Source organism: Anomaloglossus baeobatrachus, chromosome 6, assembly GCF_048569485.1.
Source record: "Anomaloglossus baeobatrachus isolate aAnoBae1 chromosome 6, aAnoBae1.hap1, whole genome shotgun sequence".
In the NCBI taxonomy this organism is placed as follows: Eukaryota; Metazoa; Chordata; class Amphibia; order Anura; family Aromobatidae; genus Anomaloglossus; species Anomaloglossus baeobatrachus.
In genome coordinates, this window is record NC_134358.1 from 533,517,829 (window position 1) to 533,543,787 (window position 25,959).

Below are 25,959 nucleotides of genomic sequence, written 5' to 3' on the forward strand. Positions count from 1 at the left end.
ACGCTGCATATTTTGACGCTGATTTTGATGCAGATTTTCAGAAATCTGCAGCAAAATCTGCATGTCCATTGTGAAGCCAACAAAGTCTATGAGAATTCAGAAGTGCTGTGCCCACGTTGAGTATTTTCCCCTTGCGCATTTGGTGCAGATTTCTTTTTTCTGCACCAAATCTGCACCAAAGACACAAGGAAAAAATAAGCAAAGTGGGTACAGCACTTCTGAATTCTCATAGACTTTGCTGGCTTCACAATGGACATGCAGATTTTGCTGCAGATTTCTGAAAATACGCGTCAAAACTACACAGCGTGGGCACTGGGCCTTAATGTGTTTGGTCAGGTTAAAGAGAACCTGGCAGGCGGGTCATGGTGCCCAAACCACAGGCAGTGAATCAGAAACTGGCTATGCTACTGCAGCCATGTCTGGTTTATTCTGAGCGCTGTGTCGTTTTAGGCTATGTTCACACAGGGCATTTTTGCAGCGGATTTTTTTGCATAGTTTTTGCCTTGGTTTTATGCAAATCCATTCTAATAAAACGCTGCCTTCACAGTCCCAGCAAGCCAGAAATCTCACGCACACACAAAACACTTGTGGGTTTTTTCCTGACTGAAATGTCAACCTCCTTGAGTTTTGCTGCTTTTTTTTAAAGAATGAGCATGTCAATTCTTTCTCCGTTTTTGCCCACTTTTGTCGCTGTTTTGCAGTGTTTTTTCACCCAGACAAATCAATGAGGAAGTTCAAAACTGTAGCAAAAAAACGAGGCAAAAACACAGGTTATTTCCTGCTGCTTTTTTGTTACATTTTTTGCTACATTCTTTGGTGCAGATTATATGTCATTTATCCACAGTATAGGTTTAATAAAATAATTTATTCACCAAAAACACAACAAAATGCACGGTTGAATTTTTGCCGCATTTTTGTACTTCCTCATTACTTTCTATGGTGAAAAAAATGCTACAAAAACACTGACAGAAATCTCATAGCTTTTGCTTGTACTGTAAGGCTATGTGTGCACATTGCGTAATTTCATGCATTTACGCTGCATTTAGCACTGCAGCATAAACGCATGCGTCCTGCGTCCCCAGAACAATCTATGAAGATTGTGCATAATCCATCCGCATGTTGGGTTTGAGAGCTCAGCAATTTGCATGCTGAAATTTTGATCCAAATCGCTGCGCTCAAAAAAGCAACATGTAACTTATTTGGTGCGCTTTGGATGCTGCTCCCACTCTGTCTATGGGAGAGGCAGCATCCAGAACGCATGAAATCGATATCTATTCTGCAGACACACGGCATCATTACACAGTGTTTCTGCAGCGATTTGAAGCGCACATGCACTGCCAAATTGCTGCAGATTTTTCAGCATGGACACTACGCAATATGCACACATAGCCTAAAGGCCCCGTCACACACAGAGATAAATCTCTGGCAGATCTGTGGTTGCAGTGAAATCATGGACATATTGTTCCATTTATACACAGCCACCAACCTGGCACTGATTTTCCACAATTTCACTGCAGCCACAGATTTATCTGTGTGTGTGAGGCCTCTGCCACACTTACGTGACAAAACGTAACGTTTTTGTCACATACGTGTTAGAGGGGTGGTTTGTTCCCCGTGTGCTGTTTTTGTGGCACGTATGTGTTCTTTGTGTCTTAGGCCCGTTTCACACGTCAGTGAAAAACACTGACGTTTTTCACTGGCGTGTAAAACACGCACATGTCCCTTCGTGTGCCGTGAATCACGGCACACGTGTGTGCCGTGAATCACGGCACACGTGGGTTGTCTAAGTGCAATCCGGGCTCCGTTCTCCGTGGCCCGTGATTGCACTTAGAGATTCACTCACCTGTGCGCGCTCCCGCTCTCCATGGTGCTGATCGCTCCCGCGGTGCAGCATCCGGCCGGCGCTGGCCCCCACAGCAGCTGCTTCCGGGTCAGCTGTGTCGTGCATAATGAATATGCGCGACAGTAATGAGCCGGCTCAGAAGCAGCCGGCAGAACGGGCTGCAGAGAGCGTCGCTGGAGCCGGGTGAGTAAAAATGATTTTTATTTTAAAAGCACGTTTTTTTCTGGCACGTGTTTCACGGACCACACCACTGCGTGGTCCGTGGGACATCAGTGATGCCAGAAAAAAATGGACATGTCTCCGTGCGGCAAACACGCACACGCGGGTACGCCGTACGGAGACACGTGCAGTGAAAAATCACTGACGTGTGAGCAGACCCATTCATTATAATGGGTCTGCGTTTGTCAGTGATTCTGGTACGTTTAAAAAAAAGCACAAACGTACCAGAATCACTGACGTGTGAAAGGGGCCTTATACGTAATAACAAAAACCCCGCCTTACCTGCTTCTTCCAGAGCTGCCTGTGGTGCTGAATGTCAGTGTCCGCCCCGGGCCACGCCCCACTGACGCTGCTTCCACCCCCAGTGAAGGAGAAGCGCTGTTCAAATTCACTGGGGGACGGATGCAGGGGACAGCCGAGGCAGAGACTGCAGGACTTGTGGAGGTGAGTTTGTTTTTTGTTTTTTTTTACCTGACACGTGTGTTTTTTTGGGCCAGAAATGTGCATCTTTGTGGTCACCACAAAGATGCAGCGTGCGCACATAGCCTAAGGCTAAATGCGCACCTTGAGTATTTGGTTGCAGTAATTTCTGCACCAAATCTGCATCTCTTGGCAGAAAAAAACACACATTTTTGCCACATTTTCAGTGAGTTTTTGATGCGTTTCTTTCCATGCATTTCTATGCCTTTTGTGTTGGAAAAACGGTGAAATAATTGACATGCTGTAGATTTATTTCTGCACCAAATCTGCAAAGGAAAAAAAAAAAGCAATATGTGCACAAAACTATTAACTTTGATGGAATAAAGATTTTCATGCAGCTATGTGACAAAACTGTTCTAAAACAATGCATCAAAAAAAGTGCTGAAAATGCACTGTGTGCACACAGCCTATGTTTACGCATTATTTGATTGCAGACATTTGTTCACCATTTCTGCATCTCTTGGCAGGAAAAAAGCAGTGAAATAAATGCACATTTTTGCCAGTTTTTATGTGTTTTTTTTTCATTGCTCTCAATGATGAAAAACTGCACCAAAATAGCATACAAAAAAACACAATAAAAACTCACTGGGTGCACACAGCCGTAAAAGTAGATTTCAATTTGCATAAAAAAACGAGACAAAAAACGCTCCAAAAACTCAGTTTGTAGAAAGCCTAATACTGTAAAAGGAAATACACTTGTATTATCCTTGTGTCTGTAAAAGTATAATTTGTAAAAATATAAAATAATTTAGTTTGACATTGAAACAATGAGATGAAAAAAATGTCACATCCCATAATTGTCATTGTTTGGTTTTGGTTAACCCAAAAAAAGCAATTAAAAGCAATAAAAACATCTTATTTACCCTAAAATGATATAACTAAAGTACAATTCAGCGCGCTAAAACCAAGCTCTTAGGCAGGTCCATCAACAGAAAACTACTAATGTTACAGGTTTAAGAAACTGGCAATACAAAAAAGTTTTTATGGTTAAATAACTTTTTATTTAGTACTAATTAACAAATACCAATCACTGAAATTTTTACAATCGGGTAGAAAACATGGAAAAAATGCATAAGGAGTTACATTACACGAATACTGCATTCAAAATCTACTAAGCTAGTAAAACTGCGCAAAATTCAATACTGTGTGATATAAAATGATGTATTGAATAGAAACCTATAGACTGAACAGTGTCAAACAAATGGGATTATAGGTAGGGAATAGGGATGAGCGAACCCAAACTGTAAAGTTCGGGGCTCGTACAGGACACCTGGTGTTTGGAGCTCAAACTCGAACATGGACTTTCCAAAAAAGCATGTCGGAGTTTGGAGTTCAGGTGCTGTTTCTATGTTAGTAAAGTTGACTGAAAAGCTGCAGCACAGCCAATCAACAAGCTTTTTGGCATGGGGAACATGCTTGTACACTGCTGTGAGTAAAATAAATAAATAAATTATGTAAATTTATGCTAACCAGCCCAAGTAAAGGAGATAGCTGGGGACTGGTATTATCAGGCTGGGAAGGCCTATGGTTATTTGGCCCTTCCCAGCCTAAAAATAGCAGCCCACAGCCACCCCAGGAGTGGTGCATCCATTAGATGCTTCAGTTCTGGCACTGTGCCCGACTCCCAATTGATGTGGTGCTGTAGCAATCAGGGTAATACTTTTGGAGTTGATGTCAGCTGTAAGCCCAAGTGTTAGTAATATAGAGGTGTCTATCAGACACCCCCATTACTAACCTGGCAAGTGTACAGTTAAAAATTACATACACAGGGAAAAATATAATTTATTTGAATAAAGATTAACTCACACTCCCTCATTCACCAATTTATTAATTTAAAAGGAGTCCTCGAAATTCCGAAATAATCTAATGGTCTAATGTCCCACAACACCTTTCCATCCCTATGGAGCTTTGTTCTGAGAACGATGCTCCATAGGTCATTCCTGGTCAGCGGCAGGCACAGAATTTCTCACAAGATGGAGGTCGTGGGACATTAAACTATTGGATTACATCAGAACTTCGAGTATTTGTTTTTAAGTAATAATTTGGTGAATGAGGAAGTGTGTGGGAATCTTCATTCATCATTGCCCATTCATCAAGTGGTTGGATTGTTTATGGTGGACCAAAAATCTTTGTTCTCAGCAGCACATCACCAAACTGCAGAAGTGCTGCTGATAACATGATACTTTATGAGGACAGATTGATCTACTAGTGATCGATCTGTGCCCATCATTCTTCCTAATCCTGTGTAAAGAGGCCAGAAACAAGCACCAAAGTACTTGAATATTGTCAATTGCGCTCATTTACCAATCTGAACTCAGAGCATGTAAATGTAACCTAAATGTTGAGTGTGATGGTGCAATATGTGAGCATTTAGGGCCCCACTTTGTCTAAAATCTGCTTCAGTGCAAGATAGCAAAGACGTTTTGCTTACTGACAGCATTAGTAGTTTATATCACCTGGATTGACTAGCTGCTGCACCTTAAAGGGAACCTTTCAGGTGCAATATGCACCCAGAACCACAAGCAGTTCTGGTGCATATTGCTAATCGCTGCCTAATACTCCCATCATTTACTAGCGTATGTAAAGAGATCTTTAGAAAAAGTATTTCCAATGATCCTTTGTGATATAATAATGAGCGCAGGGACTAGTTGCAAGGGTGTTTAGTCCCCCGAAATGGATGCCCTCTTAGCATGTTAGCACATCCACAGGGGCATGCTAACATGCTATTCATTGCCCATTGCTCAACATCATCAGTGGTGACGCGCGTACCTGTGTCCGTTGTCACCACTTCAGAACACTGGGCCTAGAGTCAATGTGTATGATCAGAAGTCACTTCACTTCCAGTCATGCGCACTATAAAGCCGGGTGTACACGTCCTGGCTTTAGAGAGGTCTAGTGCGCATGACAAGAAGTGCACTGACCCTAAACCCTGCGTCCGAGAAGTGGTGACAACGGACACAGGTATGCGCGTCATCACCAATGACGCTGGGCAATGAGCATTGAGTAGCATGTTAGCTCGCCCCTGAGGGTGTACTAACATGCTAAGAGGGCAGAATGAGCACAGGAACTAACACCCTTGTGACTAGTCCCTGCTCTCATTAGCATATACTGCTCTCATTAGCATATCATAAAGGATCTTTAGACATACTTTTCCTATAGATCTCCATATCTATGCTACTAGATGCAGGGACGGTTAGGCAGGGATTAGCAATATGCACCCAGAACTGCTCGTGGTTCTGGGGGCATATTGGACCTTACAAGTTAAATTTAATGGATACCGTAAAAACGCTCAGTAGCACCATATTGGCACAAATTGCAGATTGAAAGAACGTGTACTTTCACTCAGGTATATAAGCCACATTCCGGTTCTATCCCTGTACAAAAACATAGTGCAATGTTAGATTGAAAAGAAATAGTGTAATTTAAATGTGTAAAAATATTATTCTGGATTTTTCCACTTACTCGGGCAGAAGTGTGTTTTTGTGTAAGACAAGGTCAGGGCAGAGTTCTTGGAAAATGAGTAACAATGAGGCAGGGTCAAGGCGGGTAGAGAATAGCAGTAAGGTGAAAAATGAAGGTGAATCAAACCAGAGATGTGGCATAATTTGTGAATTAAAAAAAAATGGTTCTATTTCGATTTGATGTTAATGCATTATTCCTCTTTTTCTTTATTTCAAGCTGGATAATGTGCTGTATAGACAAATGTGACACGTCAGAACAAGTTATGTGTACCTGGTTTTTCTGCACCTCATTGAAAGATATGATGCTCTTCACCACCCAGATGTTATGAACCTGATACTCCAACTGACAATAGGTACAACTGGGTAATTTCTGGTGGTTTTGGGTCTGCTTTTATGCCTCCCCTTCCAACCTGCCCTCCCAATTTACCCTCTTTTCTTTTTCTCCCCTTTATTTTCTGGAACTAGACATCTCTTCCTCTTATCATTTCTAAACAATTTAGTTCCTATTTCACATGTGCACAATGCTGTTTATTACTTAAAAGGAGTCTGTCACCCCAAATTTACACTTCAAGCTAACTACAAAGCCTTGTAAGAGATAGCGTCACAATTAAAATCTTTTTGTTTTTAAATCTGTTCCTCCTTTGCCTCATAAAACAACTGTATTGTAATATGCAAATAAAGTGCACCCTTAAGGCCCCGTCACACACAACGAGATTGCTAACGAGATCGTTGCTGAGTCACAGTTTCTGTGATGTAGCAATGATCTCGCCAGCGATCTCGTTATGTGTGACACCTCCCAGCGATTAGGCCCCTGCTGTGAGATCGCTAGTCGTTGCAGAATGGTCCAGACCATTTTCTTCTGCTGGGCAGGACGCATCGCTGTGTTTGACGCCTACCAACGACCTCCTAACAGGGTCCCACCGCCGCCGAGATCGTTATACAGGTCACTCATCATTACTGCGTCGTTGGTAAGGTCTGACTGTGTGACATCTCACCAGCGACCTCCCAGCGACTTACCAGTGATCCTTATCAGGTCGTATCATTATCGGAATCTGTTAGGGCCAGGTGGACGGGCAGACCCAGGAGGTGGATCCACTGGGCCGAACACCTTACTGAAGGCAAGGGGTCCGGTAGCCGGAGCACAATAGGTAGCAGGACAGTCCGTTCAATAGAGTGGAATGCAGAAGTCCCTGGGACCACGGAGTCACTGATGGTAGTCCAGGTGACGGAGCTCAGGTTCGGAGGCCGAGATGTTGTCAGGCAGAGTCCGGAACCGATGGAGCGAGGGAACGGGTCACCACAGGGATCACAGATGGTACGGACTGACGGGATGGCAGATGGTCAGCGTTCGGGGTTCGGGAATCGGTAGGGCCGGATGGCGAGGCAGGAGCGGCTCTAGAAGAGAGATAGGTGAGTATATCACAGAGACACAAGGAGACCTGACTCCTAGCTTAGGAAACACGAAGAACAGGTCCCGCCCCCTTGGACATTAAACCCCTTTATACCCTGTACCTGTGTGTTCAATATCCTGTCTGTGGACGCTGGCCCTTTAAGAAAGGGTCAATGACCGCGCGCGCGCCCTAATGCGCATGCGCGAGGCCCGGGTGCCAGAAGCCAGGGCAGGGAGTGGCGAACAGGAGGCAGGGGAGCCGGGCTGGAGCAAAGCTGCCTGTGGACGCTGGGAGCGGGGACCGGGACGCCTGGGGATCATAGGTGAGGAGGCCTGGAGGCTGTGGAGCAGGGGACGCCGGACAGAGGAGCCGGGGAGCGAGCCAGGGAAGCCGGGGAGCGTGGCAGGGGAGCCGGGGAGCTGGACAGGGGACCCGGGGAGCGTGACAGAATCGCTGGTAAGTCGTTGTGTGTCACTGGGCCTTAAGCGTGCCTAAATGCCTAAGGGCAACCACTTATTTAGATTACTGCCACTCCTTCTATGTTGATTGACCGGTCTGGTTCCCCAGAGCCAGTGCTGTCTGAAGATAATCCTCCATTATGTGATCACTATCCTGTGCAGGAGAGAGTATACATATCAATGTCTCCGACTCTGCTCATCACCTCTGCTATCTCTTCAGTGTAGAAGACAGCACACAAATCATTCTATCCCTGCTAATGACATGGGATGTAGCAGTGAGTATTGTCAGATGTAAGGAGAGTGATTTATCTACTTTCTCCACCACTGAACTTATAGCACAGAAGACGAGAAAAGTCAAAAGCGAGGAGAGAGTGATTTGTGTGTTTCTTCCTGCACATGCAATTTTTTTCTTCAGAGAGGACTTGAACTCTAGCACCACCTATTGGAAGTAGCAAATCTAAAAGTCTATATCAACCCCTTAATATGCTTTGCCAGATGACTTAAGATAAATCCAAACAGACACTCTGTTTGCAAATGTGTTTCAGGGTTTTTTCTCCTCTTCAGGCAAAGCAAGAAGTCTGATTTGTGTGGATGAGAGGCCTCTGATGGGGATCTAAGGGGTAATATCTCTCCTTGTGAATAGTGCAAAGACAACATAAGGAGACTTATAGGTCATGCAATGCTCCTCTGGGAGATTTGAAATACAAATTGTCTCATCAGAGAGGAAGAGGACAGAAAGTCTAATGACAGCTATTGAAAGTAGCAATCCTACAACTCAGTATTGATTCTTTAACAAGTCTTGCCACATAACTTAGGATAAAAGCCAAACCAGACACTATTTGTAGACACTTGTTTTGGAGTGTCCTCCTCAGTGCAAAACAAGAGATCTACTTTGGCTGCATAAGAAGCCTCTCACTGGGGGCTAAGGGGTAACATCTGTCCTTGTGGAGAGTGCCAAGCTGGCATAAGGAAACTTATAGGCCATGCAATGCTCTTCTGCTGGCTTGGCACTCTCCACAAGGAGAGACGTTACTACTCCCTGTCAGAGACATCTCCTCTAACCTAATCAAATCTATTGCTTTGCACTGAGGAGGGGTAAACGCCACAACACATGTGTCTGCAAATAGTGTGTAGTTTGACTTTTATTACATGACATATAAGTCTTACTGACACCAGCTTAGAACTCGCCACAATGAAAGATGTTACCCCTAAGTATCTCCTCCGCAAGGACAGTGACCATATAACCAAAGTTTATCTTCAGATAGTGCTGGCTATAGGCAAGACATCACTGTGTCTATTATCCCTGTACTGTGACATCATTTTGTGTATTACCCCATACTGTGACATCACTGTGTATTACCCCTGTGTACGATATCACTGTGTGTATTATCCCTGTACTGTGACATCACTGTGTGTATTATCTCTGTACTGTGACATTCCTGTGTGTATTATCCCTGTACTGTGACGTCACTGTGTATTACAGTGCATGCTAAGTAGAACAGGGATTAGCCTGGCCCTTTAAATGGAGGTCACTGATAATGCTTTGTGTCAGTGAGAGGGCAGAGGCTTCGCATTAACCTCAGCCTCTGCCCCTTAACTGAATAGGATAACTGAAGTGAGCACTAATATATATATTATGAGTGCAAGCCAAAAAATACATACTATACAAGGATAAGGCTGCACATCAAACATAGATAATGGTATAATGCCTCAAGCATATGGAAAAATATTGGAATATACAATGAAAAATGCTACTTGCTAATTTGAACATGTGAATAATGAATTGCATACTTGCCATGAATATTAGGAAAAAGGAGATATTTAGCAATCGCATTGATCAATGTAACTGAGCCCCAAGACCTCGTCAAGGTATATCTCTATATTGGGGTCCCTAGCTCTGTGACCCTAACTGTGTGTCATCTCATTGCAATTAAAGACTGCTGTGGGTGGAGAGGGGTAACTAAGGACTTTCTCCTATATAAGAAAGTCCTTAGTTACCCCTCTCCATCCACAGCAGTTTTTAATTGCAATGAGATGACACACAGTTAGGGTCACAGAGCTAGGGACCCCAATATAGAGATATACCTTGACGAGGTCTTGGGGCTCAGTTACATTGATCAATGCGATTGCTAAATATCTCCTTTTTCCTAATATTCATGGCAAGTATGCAATTCATTATTCACATGTTCAAATTAGCAAGTAGCATTTTTCATTGTATATTCCAATATTTTTCCATATGCTTGAGGCATTATACCATTATCTATGTTTGATGTGCAGCCTTATCCTTGTATAGTATGTATTTTTTGGCTTGCACTCATAATATATATATTAGTGCTCACTTCAGTTATCAATTCATTATTCACATGTTCAAATTAGCAAGTAGCATTTCTCTGCCCCCTTAAGACGTTTGAGTATCCCAGAGTGCATTGGGGATTTTCAAGCAAAGTGTCATTAGAGAGGATGTAGTAAAAAAAAATAAATAAAGTAGAGTAGTGAGGGAAGGAAAGGGAATTTTTCATTAACGTATATTAAAAAAATGACTGGATTATAACAGAGATTTAGGAGTAAAGTAAAATTTAGTTTTGGACCACCTCTTTAATGAATCAGAGCCAATAAGTAAATAAATCAACCACTTATCAGGTGCCACTGCTTTATGCTTGCCCCCCTGGCCAAAAATTGCCAGCCCCTGATTCCCAGCCAGGCTGAGTGTCAACCTATCAGCGCAGATCAGCGCTGGCACACCGTGTACACAGCAGTGTCCTAGAAGCTGCTCCTGCTCTGTTGCTCCTCTCTCTGGCTAAACTTGCATGTGCCCCTGGTTGACGTAGCTTTACAGCCAGAGAGTGGAGCTTTGGAGGCACGTGGGTGGGAGCCATTGGTGGTTGTACTGCTCATGGGTGGCTCAGCATGGTATATGTGACACGCACAGCTCCAGGGCCGGGGTGTACTTGTTACCAGGCCGGACTAGTCCAGTGATGTCGCGGCGGCGTGGCCCAGTTCCGTGACCGTGGCGGTGCCTTTCAATAATAAAGGGATGATGATTATGATGATAGGAGCTGTAGTTAAAAGTAAAAGTTTGTGATGCCACCTGTGGTACTGCAGGTATGTGGGCTGCCGCTGCGCTGTGCATTCCCCGGGGGTCATGAGAGGGCGCGGGAAGGACGTAGACGACACTGAGGGTTGCAGTCAAAGTCTTTACTCACGGTACCAGTTCCACAGGTGTACAGTAAGCTGGCAATCACCCGCGGTATACTGGGATCCACCATGATGGGCTCCCGCCGATCCCGGGCAGGTCAGAGGTCAATACCGGTGCACCCCTCAGATGTGCCTTTCCTGGTCGTCTCTACTGCGCTGACATTCGTCCTCCTGTCCCACTCCTCCGCACACAGTGCCCTGAGCCAGCCAGGGGCCGTGGACCTTCAACGGGTTTTCTGCCTGCTTGGCCCCCGATCCTCTGTGGCCCCCTTCCAGCGGATTCGTGTGCTGATTTTTGGCCCTGGATGCTTGTAGCCACCCAGGCCCCCGGTGTTACTAAAGAGTAAGTTAGTTTTGTGTTAGTCTAGGGACCAGGTCCCCGTTTTGCGGCCAGATCCTTCCACTCGGTGTTCTGTGGAGCAAGCCCATGGGTGCTTCCCGCACTCCCATGTCTCTAGGATCCCCTTCTTCTGTGTCACCTGGGTCGAGCAGGACCCCAAGGTCTCTACTCTCTGGTCGCCTCCTCGCCACACCACTCACTGACACTGTCAACTGTCAACTCACCTCAGACACCTCACCCACTAAGCTCCACCGCCAAACTGGCTTCGGGGACAGTGCTAGCCACTATACAAGTCCAGCTACACTAGGCCCTAACCACGGTTTAGAGGAGTTTTGTGATGAGTCTGTCTGTGTGCGTGTGTCCAGTGAACCGGTGGATGACCCCTTCCTTAACCTGGGATGTGATACCACACCTCTGGATGAGGTGCAGCACCTCTGTGGCGACGAAAGCCTCAGGGGCGCCACATATGCACCCGGCAGAGACTTAGACATGCGCATTGTACAGTCACAAAACAGGCACACAGCACTGCCTAGACTAGTCCTCTGCAGATGGAGTTGGGGCTGGTAATAGTCTACTTACTGGACTGGTAGATGTATAGCTTGGCGAGTATAAAGATTAATTTAGAATGTGTATATACGCCCCTAGTAACTTGTATGCCGGCCCTCAGTAACTTATATGTTCCCCTCAGTAACTTCTATGTCCCCTCCAGTAACTTGTATGTCCCCCCAGTAACATGTATGCTGTTTATTATGTTAATATTTTATTGTATTTTTTTATCGGTTGGGGGGCCCCATTCGGACTTTTGCTATAGGGCCCTATGATTTCTATGTACGCCCCTGCTCTGTACTTAGCTCTATCTATCTTCCCATCAACTCTGATCAGCTTCCCTGAACCTTCTGAAGAAAAGCCTTCCCACTGCATGATGCGGCCTCCACCATGTGTGACTGTGAGGACAGGGTTTTCAGGGGATGTATTGTGTAAGTTTTTTGTCACACATAGCATTTTGAATTTAGCTGAAAAAGTCAACTTTGGTATCGTGCCTGAGCACTTTCTTCTACATGCTTGCTGTGTCCCCTACATGACGTGGAAGAAGGTGCCGTGGTTAGATGATACTTTTTCCAGGCACTCTACTGGGTACCATCCCATTCCTTCTGAGATGCCTAGATACAACCAGAGTTTTTGGTGGTTGTGATTTGTTACACCCCACAGAACTCAAGATAGGACCTTCAGCCCGTACCTTGTATACCCGTCGCCGGCCCAGTGGTGTAGAAGTCGTGGCCTGACCTGGTACCGTGGTCCCGTGGTGCACAGTAAAGGGAGGCTAGCAAAGATTGTTCCTGGAGAGGTAGTCACCGGTTACGGTGGTGACTGGGGTCCCAGCCTCCTCTGCTGCGGACACTTCATCCGACCTTTCCTCCTCCAGGAGTAGAACGGATGATATCGACTACGCCACCTGTGGTGTACGGCCAGGGATAAGGCTGCCGCTGCAGGGTACCTTGCCAGTGATGTTGGGGTGCAGCCGGGATGATATTGCCCCCCACAGGCGGGGCAGCCCCCGAGAGGGAGAGCGGGAAACTGGGAATCGCCAGATAACAAGGCGACAACAAATGGAGTCAGAGTCACTGGCTTGCGGGTTTCAGATTTTGTTTACTCAATGACTCCAGTTGTTCCCAGGCAGGACAGAGGTCAAAGTCTGGTAGAGCAGCCTGTGGGCTTTCTCCTTCTTGTGCGCTCGTGTGGTGGTCCCCTCCTTGTCTCTGGGGCTCTTGGGACCCATTACTCTGCCACCCGAAGCTGCACTGGTTCAAAATGGGCAACGTAATCCTCCCCTCTGTAACCCTTTTCTCCTCCATGCCACACGACTACCAGTCCCAGGCTCTCAACTCCTTCCCAGCCAGCCACCTTTCCCATTCCAAGTCTCTGCTGCCTAATGGACCTGGAGCCTCCTAACTGGCGCTATCCACTCTCTCAGCTTAGGGCTCCTCAGCCATCCAATCGCCCGTTCCCAGGTAAGGAAAGGGTGTATAACCAGTCTGGACTTGGTGTTTCCTCTGCTCTGCCTCCCTGAGAGGGATGCTCCCAGGGAGCTGGTCACTGCGTGTCCACTCTCAGTGCTTTCCCAAGGCGTTCTGAAGGAAAGTGAAACCAAACTGTTCCTTTTGTAACTTCCTCCTGCACGTGCCCTCACCTAAGGAATGTTCCCTGAGTGTGTGAGGCTGTGTGCTGCAGAAACAGACTTAACCTCTTCCTGCCAGTGTGGGCAGACTTTATAAAATACATAAAAATACATAAAATACAATACCCTGTAGCACCCAGTCTCAGGGGCGCTACAGATTTATTATAGACCACTGTTTTTTTCTCAGGATCATGCCTTTATGGAAGGGGTTCTTCTCATAAGTATAGGCCATTGTTCGCTAAAGGGGTTATCTGGGACTATTTTCTTTTTCCTAAGAACTAACAGACAGGTAGTTGCCTGTCACGAGCTGCTCTGTCGATGAACATGACTGGTGATGTAATGCTGATTGACAGCCGGCTCCCCGTAGTTAGGCAGTGCCTGCCCTTCCTTACCCATCCCACAGCACAAAGAAAGCAGGGGAGTTGTTGTTTCTACTTACCACTGCACTCCATATGCTTTTACGGTGGCCATCGCTGAAGCAGGAGGAAAGGACCTCCGATCTGAACGGAGGAGGCAGTGGAAGGCAAAGGTTAAAGTGACAAAGGGAAAAATGACTGTTCATGTGAAATGTATAGTCACTTTATAGTCCCGGGCTGGAGGGTCAATTTAAATCACTTACACTTCTGAACTTGTCAGTCCCTGTATTAATCTCTATCATACACCATCATCAAATGGAAGTTCACTTAAATTTCCTGGATTAAATCCACTAAACCGCAGCAGCTGCGCCAAACCACAAATATTCAATAATGTCTATAAAACCTTGGAAAAAATGTTTCTATATCACCATAAATCACCCAGCAAAATTACTGAGTTCTTCATAGTTAAGATATTAAAGTGTTTTTTTTAACGTTCATCATTTTGTGCAGATTGTGCTATTTCAGCTGCAAATTAATCGCTCTCCCCTGTGAGTTTCTACACATGAACAGTCACTTCTCCTCCAACAAGATGGGGGGAAATTGTGCTGGTGCCTCTGTGCCACTTTTCTGGCCTCAAAATGTCCCATTTGTCTCAAGTTGTGATTGGATAAAAATGTACGGCGTTTTGCACTTTTGTGCCTGTTCTTGCACTCACAAGTTCTGTTATAAAGGTACGTGTTGCCACCATGTAACCAATGTACTATAACATTTGGCTGAAAACACCTGACCAATGTAGCTGAAATCTACCTCAGGAGGTGTAGATTTCATTTTTCAGGTGCCTGAACAGTGCAAAAGATGTGCCAAAATTACAAAGATGGACACACTTCTTAAAAAGATTGGGGAAACTATACTCCAGAATTCTATAGGTTCAATAAGTATTGAACGCGTCACCAATTAGACTTATATGGGGATCAGTGTCCATCCAGATATCCAGGATCAATTGTGGGCCTGAACCGGGATTTTTTTTAATCCGGTTGGACCCGCGGATCCCGAGTATCTGCGTGTCCGCCCAGCATTAGTTACCGCTCATATGCGATTTGCACACTTACAGTCACAAACCGACTAGCTGCTCTTCCTATTTCTTTCAATGTTCCATGAAAACCTACAGCCCCTGCTTCAAATCTCATATGAGTAGTCATGTGATGACTGCTGGAACTGGCAAGCAGAGTTGAATGCTGACAGTGAGTATATTACACTCTGTGGGGTACTCGGTCCTGGGCATGTGTAACACTCGGGGGAGTCGTGGTTGTGGCCGATGCCCGGTTCTGTGACCCCGGGGGTCGGTCCAAAATAAAAAGGGGTTTAAATAAAAGAAAATAAAATAAAATAGTTTTTGTCGACTATGCCACTTGCGGTGTGCGGCCAGGTTATTTGAAGCCACCGCTGCAGGGTTCTGCTGGGGCTGATGGAGTTCTGCAGCTTAGGTGTTTTGGACCCTCCGCATTGGACCCGAGCAGTGGATGATAGGGGTTGTAGTGAGAAACAGTCAGTGTGAGTGCACGGGGTGATCAAGAAAACAGTCCACACCAGTATTGCAGTTTCCACTTGCCTTTACTTTGCTGTGGTAGTACCTGAACCCGCGGGTGCCGCTCCCAGGTGTATGCGCTCCCCTTGTTCTCCATGCCAGCTGTGACCTGGGTTGGATGTCATCCATTCCACACTAGTTGCTGATGGGCTCCTGTGGCCTAGAGCTACTTGGGAGCCCCTCTGTTTCTTTCTTAGTCCTATTGCAGGAAGCCTGGACTATTTAAGGGGTTCAGTCCCCGGTCCCCTCTTTGCTGCTTGTGCTTCAGACTTTTTGGGTTGGCGATGGACCCTGGAGATCTTCTCGCCTGGCAGACTTAACAGCTGACTATGAAGTGTCCCACTGTCCTAGGGTCTGTACCCCGCCTTGTGCTGAGTCCTGTGAGCCTTGGTTCCAGACTTCCACAGGCCTCCCGTGGTACCTGGAGTCTGTTGCTTCTACAGGTAACCCACAGTGCCTGGAGTCCTAGTTCCTTACTCCACAGTCCCTCACTCCTTTTACAGCACTCCGTTTTCACTGCAGGTCTTTTCAGTACTTTCCAGTACTTCACTACTTCCGACTACTACTCCTCTCCTCCTGTCTCCTTCACTCCTGCTAAGGCTGGGGCCACACGGGGACTACTGCGATCCCCTCGTATGACACTTGGCTCACGCTGGCAGTACAGCAGAGCCGAGTGTCATGTGAGTGTCCCTGCGACTGAGGTCCAATCGTGTGAGCGGACCTCAGCTGCGGGAGGCGGGTCGGCACTGAGGAGAGTCAGGCCGACACTGAGGAGGGGCGGGCCGGTGCTGCGGAGGGGAGGGAGGGATTTATCAACCTCTCTCCTCCGTAGCCGGCTATTGCCATTCTTGCCCTGCACTCGCGGTACACCGGTGTACCGCGAGTGCAGTGTGATTTTTCTCTCGCCTCATAGACTTGAATGGGTGCGAGAGAAACCAGAATCACATTATAGTCGCAGCATGCTGCAATTGTTTTCTCAGTCCGATTAGGGCTGAAAAAATAATCGCTCATGGGTGCTGGCACATAGGCTAATATTGGTCCGAGTCGAGTGCGATTTTTTTATCGCACTCAACTCGCACCGATTTTCATGCCATGTGGCTTAGGCCTTACAGACTCTCTACTTCTCACAGACTGCACACCACTTCCTCCCGCCTTTTCCAACTGACCACTGGCTCCTCCCCCTCGCTGGGTCTCTCCCTCAGGTTGGGTGGCTACCGTCTAATCAGTGCCCTCCCCTTTTACCTGCTACTAGGCAGTCTCCCAGTTTGGTGTTGGGGTTGTGTGTGGCCTGAAGGTGCTGGCGTGTTTGTTGGCAGGGTATTTCGGGGTTTGGGTTTCCACGGGTTACATTTGTGGCACCTGATACCTCAGGGGTGCTACACTTCATTGCTTCATTTTATAATAAAAGTTGTTGTCTAAGTTTGAGATGAAAGCCTGCCCACTTCTTAATTCTCACAGCACATGCCCTGCACACTTTCAGCACTTTCTGGTGTCGGCGGCAAGAGTAGACAGTCATATGAGAGCAAGTATGCAATTTGTATACTTCCGGATATATTTCAACTAGACGTGTCTGGCCTCACTCAGTTCACTTGTACTGAGCGAGGATATAGTCGGTGCAAATAGTCACTTGCAGTTTCATGATATCCCACTCTCACTGCTGGTATCAAAGAATCCCAAGAGTGTGCTTTGCACGCTGTGAGAATTCAGAAGTCTGCAGTCACATAGAGTGACTCCAGACTTTCATCACAAACTTGGACAACCCCTTTAATGCTCTTATTATAAATAAAACCATCTTAACCCTAAGCTTGTCTGATGGCGCAACCCTTTATTAACACAGCCACGAATCATATACTTCCACAAGCAATGAAATGTTATATGTGTACAGTCATGGCCAAACGTTTTGAGAATGACACCAAAATTATATTTTCACATGATCTGTTCCCTCTGGTTTTCAATTGTGTTTGTCTGATGTTTACATCACATACAGAAATATAATTGCAATCATATTATGAGTACCAAAAGGTTATATTAGTTAGACAGTTAGAATGAGTTAATGCAGCAAGTCAATATTTGCAGTGTTGACCCTTCTTCTTCAGGACCTCTGCAATTCTCCCTGGCATGCTCTCAATCAACTTCTGGATCAAATCCTGACTGATAGCTGTCCATTCTTGCATAAGCAATGCTTGCATTTTGCCAGAATTTGTTGGTTTTTGTTTGTCCACCCGTCTCTTGATGATTGCCCACAAGTTCTCAATGGGATTAAGATCTGGGGAGTTTCCAGGCCATGGACCCAAAATCTCTATGTTTTGTTCCATGAACCATTTAGTGATCACCTTTGCTTTATGGCAAGGTGCTCCATCATGCTGGAAAAGGCATTGTTGGGCGCCAAACTGCTCTTGGACAGTTGGGAGAAGTTGCTCTTGGAGGACATTCTGGTACCATTCTTTATTCATGGCTGTGTTTTTAGGCAAGACTGTGAGTGAGCCGATTCCCTTGGCTGAGAAGCAACCCCACACATGAATCGTTTCAGGATGCTTAACAGTTGGCATGAGACAAGACTGGTAGTAGCGCTCACCTCTTTTTCTCCTAATAAGCTGTTTTCCAGATGTCCCAAACAATCGAAAAGGGGATTCATCTGAGAAAATGACTTTACCCCAGTCCTCAGCAGTCCACTCCCTGTACCTTTTGCAAAATATCAGTCGGTCCCTGATGTTTTTTCTGGAGAGAAGTGGCTTCTTTGCTGCCCTCCTTGAAACCAGGCCTTGCTCAAGCAGTCTCCGCCTCACAGTGCGTGCAGAAGCACTCACACCAGCCTGCTGCCATTGCTGAGCTAGCTCAGCACTGCTGGTAGTCCGATCCCGCAGCTAAAACAGTTTTAAGATACGGTCCTGGCGTTTGCTGGTCCTTCTTGGGCGCCCTGGAGCCTTTTTGGCAACAATGGAAGCTCTCTCCTTGACGTTCTTGATGATGCGATAGATTGTTGACTGAGGTGCAATCTTTGTAGCTGCGATACTCTTCCCTGTTAGGCCATTTTTGTGCAGAGCAATGATGGCTGCACGTGTTTTTTTAGAGATAACCATGACTAACTGAAGAGAAACAATGATACCAAGCACCAGCCTCCTTTCAAAGTGTCCAGTGGTGTTCTTACTTAATCATGACTGATTGATCGCCAGCCCTGTCCTCATCAACACCCACACCTGTGTTAATGGAACAATCACTAAAACAATGTTAGCTGCTCCTTTTAAGGCAGGAATGCAATGATGTTGAAATGTATTTTGGGGGTTGAAGTTCATTTTCTTAGCCAATATTGACTTTGCAAGTAATTGCTGTTAAGCTGATCACTCTTTATGACATTCTGGAGTATATGCAAATTGCCATTAGAAAAACTAAAGCAGTAGACTTTGTAAAAATTAATATTTGTAGCATTCTCAAAACTTTTGGCCATGACTGTACAGGATCAAAACCATCAAAAGTGCAAGAAAATATCACCACAACCACCAGAAGTACAGAAATGCATCACTAGAACCCATATCATTACAGAAACACAGCATCACAACTCTCATCAGTAAAGAAATACATCAACAGAAACACCAGTAGTACAGAAATACATTACCAGAACCACCATCAGTGTATGAATACATCACCAGAACCATCATCATTACATGAATAATTCACCAGAACTACCATAAGTATGATAAGAACGTCCCCAGACTTCCGGTTATGCACACTACACCAGCCAGGACGCATACACTTGGCTTCATAGTACGCAAGACTGAAAGTCCGGGATTTCTGATCATGCGCACTGAGCCGAAATACAGCGTCGGGCGCGGTGGCAGCATAGAGGTGAGATCGACCATGCCTCTGACACTGCGCATTCATTAGCAATTTAGCACACCCACAGGGGCATGCTTACATGCTAAGGGGGCCAACTAGCCAAGGGAACTAACACCTTTGCGAATGGTCCCTGGAATCATTAGAATATTATAAAAGATCTTTAGAAATACTTTTTCTACAGATCTCTTTATGTTTGGTACTATAGGCTGGGACTGCTAGGCAAGGATTAACAATATGCACTCAGAACTGCTTGCGTTTCTGGGTGTATATTGCCACCTGAGAGGTTCACTTGAAGGCTTTGTCCACTTTGGACTTTCCCTCCTTGAAAATAAGCAGATTGATATGTGTACCCCCGCTCAGAGCTCCATGATCAATTTGTGGCAAAACCTAGCAGTAAGTGTTCAATTTTGTTGCAGCACCTCTACTAGGCGAAAAAAAGAAATGAACAGATTCCTTTCGAATTAATAGGTTCTTAGTGCCATGCTGGAAAAGACAGGTCGTCTGGAGAGAGACATTATCCACAGCTTCTGTCTATTCTGGCCAAGAGATGAGGCTTCCAATAGGGAGCATGAAAAGCAGACAACGCCTTTATCATTAAAGGATTGGATATTTTATATTTTTTGGCTACAGACAATAATAAACAAAGACTGACTTTCACTTTAATGAATGCACACAAAGGTGAAATATGTAAAATGATACAAAGCAATAGCAGATGAATGGAAATAATTTTTATCTCAGATTTTTCACATCTGTTTTTCAGTGTAGAATTTCCTTTTGTCCCCTGTCCAAACAGTGGCCTAGGAACTAAATCACATTAGTAGCACTAAGACGTCAGAACCATATCATGGGTGTCAGAGCCATAAGTCACTTTTCTCATTTAACCATTAAAGGCACTGGGAGTTTTTCCATTTTTTGCCCTTTATTTTTCCTCCCTTTCTTCCAAGAGCCATCACTTTTTTATTTTCCCACCAGCATAGGCATATTAGGGCTTTTTTCTTTTTTTGCTGGACAGCCTGAAGTTTTGATTGATCCCATTCATTTTGCAATGCAATGTAAAAGAAAAATGAGAAACAAAATCCAAGTGGGATGCAATGCAATTGCACAATTGTTTTTGGGATGTTTTATTAACCGTGTTCACTATATGGTAAAACTGATATGTCCATATGATGTCTCAGGTCAGTTTGAGTTCGTGGATACCAAACATGTATACTTTTACTTTTATTTAAGGGCTTAAAAAAACTCAGACGTTTGTCCAAAATAAGAGTAGTGCCTATTGCGCCATTTTCTGAGACCTGTAGCATTCTCATTTTTCGGAATCTGGGGCTCAGTTTTTGCGTCTTGAGCTGACGTTTTTAATTATTCCATTTTCGTGCAGATGATACCTTTTGATCACTGTAAACGTAATTTTGGCGTTTGTATTTTTTCTCGCCACACTGTGTGCCAATCAGATTATCTGATTTTATATTTTGATAGATTCGGCATTTCTGAAAGCGGTGATACCAAATATGTGTATATTTTTAATTTTTTTTATCAGTCTTATTTTCAATAGGGCGAATGGGGGGTGATTTGAACTTCTAGGTTTTTTATATTTTTTTCATACTTTAAAAAAAAAAAATGTTTTATTTCCTTTAGGGGACTTCATGGATCCAATGTCAGATTTCTTTTGCATTTCTGTTGATCAGAGCAGCACAGCGCTGATTAGCAAAAATACACTGTTCCTTTAAGAGCCATCACTTTTTTGGCTCTTACAAGAAGTACGTCATGGTCACATCATTGGTCATCACATGACCCTGAGCTACCATGACAATGATCGACTCCCCATGATCATGTTAAGGGGCCTCCGATGGCAGCGGGGATCGTCGTGATCCCGGGTGCAGTCATTTAAATCGTGCTATCACATTATGACAGCGCGATCTAAGTGACAGGCAGGCGCAGTTGGATCGCACTTGTTAGCCCCACATGTCTACTGATCAAATCAGCAGACATGTACAGGGATCACCACCGGCTCACTACAGCAGCAGTCGGTGATAATTATGACACAACCGATGACGTACCAGTATGTCATCGGTCGTGAAGTGGTTAAATGACCTACAAACATAATTCTCCAGGTCATTGTGATTATGGCGATACCAAACTTTACTGAATACAAATTTTACTTGTGAATTGAACATTTTGAAAATGAATGATCAGTCCTAGTGGAGAAAAAAGTTGATTTTTCCAATAAGAAATAATATAAAGATTATTATTGATTTGAAAAATAAAAATGAAAACGAGTTACACATAAAAAGTGATCAAATTAAAGTTATGTCATGAAAAATTAAATTAGCGTAGTGCCATCTGGTGTTTAGGCTATGTGTGCACTAGAAAGTGACTTTTTCTCAAGGAAAATCTGGACCCTCTTAAAGAAACCCGCACCTGCGGTAAAAAAACGCACCAAAACCGCAACGAAATCCGCATGCGGTTTTGCCACAGTTTGGTGTGGATTTGCCGTGCTTTTCCCGCAGGTTGGTCCTTACGGATTTTTACCATTATCTATGGCAAAAACCGCAGGTACCTGTGGAAAAGAAGTGACATGCTCATTAATTCCGCAGCGGAAAATCCGCGGGTAAATCCGCAGGTATAAAAAAACGCAGTGTGTGCACAGCATTTGTTTATACCCATAGGTTTTGCTTGGGATTGACTGCAGAAATGTTAGACATATTTTCTGCAGAAAATCTGCGGCAAATGCGCGGTAAAATACGTGGTAAAGCCGCAGCGTGCGCACATAGCCTTAAAGTGTATAGCAATTGGAAGATCCTGTCGGACGAGCTGAGAGCAGGTGGACAGTGTCACGGGGACATTTTATATTTTCTGCATAGCAGTCAATAGAAATGGCTGACTGCTCTACTATAGTAGCATGACTGTATGATCCCCGGACTTCCGGTCATGTGCACTATGAAGCTGGGTGTACGCATGACGGCTTCAAACTGGTGTAGTGTACATGACCAGAAGTCTGGGGACGTTCTGATCATGCGCACTGACCCTAAACCCAGCGTTCTGAGGCAGAGCAAAGAACACAGGTACGTGCGTCACTGCTGATGATGATGTCAGGCAATGGGCATTGAATAGCATGTTATAACGTCCCTGTGGGTGTGCTAACATGCTAAGAGGGCGGAATGAGCGCAGGAACTAACGCCCTTGCGACTAGTCTCTGCACTCATTAGCATATGATAAAGGATCTTTACAAGTACTTTTTCTAAAGATCCCTTTATCTATGCTAGTATATACAGGAACGGTTAGGCAGGGATTAGCAACATGCACCCAGAACTGCTCGTGATTCTGGGTGCATATTACACCTGACAGTTTCACTTTAACATCAGTCAGATACTGTATATTGTCAGTTTTTAGGTGAAAATAGTGTCTAACTTCATCCCAAATGCCCCAAGTCTAAGGGGTACTTTGCACACTACGACATCGCAAGCCAATGGTAGCGATGCCGAGCGCGATAGTCCCCGCCCCGTCGCAGCTGCGATATCTGGTGATAGCTGCCGTAGCGAACATTATTGCTGCGGCAGCTTCACATGCACTTACCTGCCCTGCGACGTCGCTCTGGCCGGCGACCCGCCTCCTTTCTAAGGGGGCGGGTCGTGTGGCGTCACAGCGACGTCACATGGCAGGCGGCCAATAGAAGCAGAGGGGCGAAGATGAGCTGGACGTAAACATCCCGCCCACCTCCTTCCTTCCTCATTGCAGCCGAGACGCAGGTAGGAGATGTTCCTCGCTCCTGCGGCTTCACACACAGCGATGTGTGCTGCCGCAGGAACGAGGAACAACATCGTAACATCGGTCCTTCCGAAATTATGGAAATGACCGACGCTACACCGATCATACGATTTCGATGCTTTTGCGCTCGTTAATCGTAGTAAAAAGGATTCACATACTCCGATGTCAACAGCGACGCCGGATGTGCGTCACTTTCGATTTGACCCCACCGACATCGCACCTGCGATGTTGTAGTGTGCAAAGTGCCCCTAACACACGGGGAAGATGAGAATGTATTCATTCCTAATGTGGCAGAAATATGCAAAAACATTTTGCTATAATACGCAGCAGAAAACTTGTGTAAATTGTAGCGTGAATCCATGGTGGCTTAGATTTCTTTTTCTTGTGAACATACAGCCTGAAGATGTGTCAAATTAATTAATAGTCATGTGCCTTTTTTTTAATTGGATCTCCATAGATCAAAGTTTACGCAATTAGACAGCGTTACATGTGGAAATGTGGTATTTACGTGTCTGTTTAACTAATTGTAACCATGCCTCTGAAATAAAACAAATGTATATTTCTGGCTGATTTATTGAGAAGTCCCTGTATGTTAGGGTACCCTAAAGGTAACAAATATATCAAAACTTTTTTTTATTTTTTAATTTTGTTACTTTTTTGTGAAGTGTTTTTTATCCTTTTTTTTTTCAATAACCATTAATTTATGTGCTGCTTGTTATTGTTTATTTCCATTCTATAAGTCACTTTGAAGTTTTCTGTTCAAACGCAAAAATAGGAAGACATAAATCTAGCTTTGAACAAGAATCCGGAGCATAATGTAAAACCTCCTCTGTAAGCATCTCAGGTGTATTTTCGCTCAAGCCTTGCTGAGCACGGTCTTCTCTTTTGGTAAAATATTCATCCCCTGGCACATATTTAAGCACTAGTCTGCTTATAATTCAGTACCGACTGTTGGCAACTTCTACAGTTTCACTGCCATCTGATATGAACCTGACAAACTGTAAATCACTGCGAATGTGTGATTCTCTCAAACCTGATCTGTTAATCTTGTCCTCCATTTACAACAAACACATTCTACCAGGAAAATTCTGTGTTTCAAAGTGTTTTCTGAAAAATGATATTTAGAAATATGTGTGCAAGGAAAATGAAATCCAGCTTCTGCTGTTAGAATTTTTTTTTAGTTCTATTTTTATATCCAGGGTGAAAAAAATACAAAGTCATTCAACTCTATATTGTATTCTAAAAATATAAACATATTACATATTTCATGAGATAACACCAAAGCTACATAGAAGGGAACAGTAGCAATATGAAAAAGGACAATATGTGTTGAAATTGTATTTTAGGTTACTAAATGGTAAAATCGAAAATTTAAAGTGCAACTAAATCTTGAAACCATTTTTTATATCTTGTAGCTGCTCTGATGGGGGTCCAGATTCTCATTGTTCAAACCAGCAGGAATGGTCAGATTATGCATGAGTTTTGCAAAGCCTTCTGTGTGGGCTCAATTCAAAGCTGATGGGTCCGTACACCATTGTGTACATGCTCACGCGTGAGCTGAGGTTTCAGCACCCCTGATGCACAGTTGATCAGCAGTGCATCCAAGGGGCTACAATGTTTCAGATATACTCCTTAGTGCATTAGAGGGGCTACAATGTATCAAATATACTCCTCAGTACATCAGACGGGCTACAATGTATCAGATAGATATACTCCTCAGTGCACCAGAGGGGCTATAATGTATCAAATATACTCCTCAGTGCATCAGAGTGGCTACAATGTATCAGATATACTCCTCAGTGCACCAGAGGGGGCTACAATGTATCAAATATACTCCTCAGTGCATTAGAGGGGCTACAATGTATCAAATATACTCCTCAGTGCATCAGAGTGGCTACAATGTATCAGATATACTCCTCAGTGCACCAGAGGGGGCTACAATGTATCAAATATACTCCTCAGTGCATTAGAGGGGATACAATGTATCAAATATACTCTTTAACATTGAAATTATATCACCAAACTGTAAACGTTATGGAGCCATGGATATCACAGGATAAGTAGACATAGGTATACATGTTACTGATCTGCAAATAATGAAAATAATGGAAAAACCATTTTCAAAACATCTCGATTTATTCAGAATCCAGTATCAGTGCCATAAATACCATAAGTGCAGAAATACCCACACTTACACACCATGGCTGCTATCAGTGAGGTTATTAATCATTGTGAGTGTTTTTCTGCCATGCTGAATGCCCTTAGGCAAGTCATCAAGATTTGCTGCTGGTAGCTCCCTTTGCAAATGCTGAGCAATGATGTCCCAAATCAAACTGTGCTCGATGGGAGACAAGTCCGGTGATGCTGCAGTATCACGAGCAAAAGGAGAACTGATGTTGTCTAGTTGAAAAATGGCTCCTTGGACAATTTAGAGAAATGGCCGTATCACTGGTTCCAGCACCAAGTCAATGTAATGCTGAGACGTTAGTGTACCTGGAATGAAGACTAAAGAGAAATGTCTAACTATACATTTTGTGACCCACACCACAATTCCAATGGTTGGACTGGTGTATTGTTCCTTTACACAGGTGTCTCACTAACCTCATGCCACCACTGTCTAACACTACTATGGCTGGAATGGAGGTCCATCCTTTTAACTGATGTGTCCTACTTTTATCTTCAATGAAATTGGTCTGGAGAGCATACGGGTAACATAATGAAGAGGCCTTCACAAGGCAACTGTCACAATGTGACTTTAGGAAAGCAAAGGACAGGGGCTACTATGCTGTAACTCACACTAGGAGTCCCTAGGCTATCCTTAACCTCAGGGTTACCCCAAATGGTCGAGATGCCTTTGTC